We start from the raw sequence: 842 nt of genomic DNA, 5'->3' as shown, positions 1-842 counted from the left end.
TACAGGGAAAAAAGGAAGCGCGAACGCAAAGAAAAGGCTGAATCGCTGTACATCGTCCCAGTAAGAATGAGCGCCATCGGCGTAGCAGTAAAGACTTATACTTCAAAAAAAGAGCTTTCTCTCACCGTGTCCACGCCGCCACAGCACACACGTTGAGCCCCGCCCCGCCCGCCCCGTCAGAGACCCATCGCACGCCGCGAAGCAGCCGCGCACACGCGTGGCGGCAATGCGCCAGCTCAGGCATGCGGGCAGCGTCTGCGCCCCAAACACCCCCCGCCCCCGCCTCGCAGGCTGCCTCACCGTCGCCCCCAGCCATGCTGACCGCCACGCGATGCATCGCCCGAGGTCGCTCAGGCTTCCCTACACCAGCAGGCAGTGCGAGGGCCGGGTGGGACACGTTCGAGTCACGCTGACACTCCGCCCAGCATACGGACGGCACAGGCGTGCGCACAGTGGCGGATCTCTCCCCAACGCAGCGCCATCCAGCACCTCACCGCCGACATCATTAGCGATAAGTCGCTCTGGCCCCCCTACGTCGTAGGCGCCTGACCCTGCCACCATGAAGGGTGGCTCGGCGCCGGCATGTATAAGGGGACTGCCAGGCCTCTCCACCGAGTGGGTGCTGCTGGGCCTTGATGCCACGCACCGAGGTGCCGCCCTCCCGTCATCACAGTTTGAGAGAAAGGAGAGGAAAACAAAAATAACTGCTTATCGATCCTCTTACCCACGTCCTGCCTGTCCTTTCTTGTTCCCTCAAAAAAAAGGTGCGGTGCGGTGAGCATCAGTGGTGTCGGTCGTAGTTGCCCAAGGCATCGGCCATGATCGCCCCCTCCAGTTCCCCG

Source organism: Leishmania donovani, chromosome 32 (genome assembly GCF_000227135.1).
Source record: "Leishmania donovani BPK282A1 complete genome, chromosome 32".
Lineage (NCBI taxonomy): Eukaryota > Euglenozoa > Kinetoplastea > Trypanosomatida > Trypanosomatidae > Leishmania > Leishmania donovani.
Note: the sequence above shows the minus strand (reverse complement) of the source record.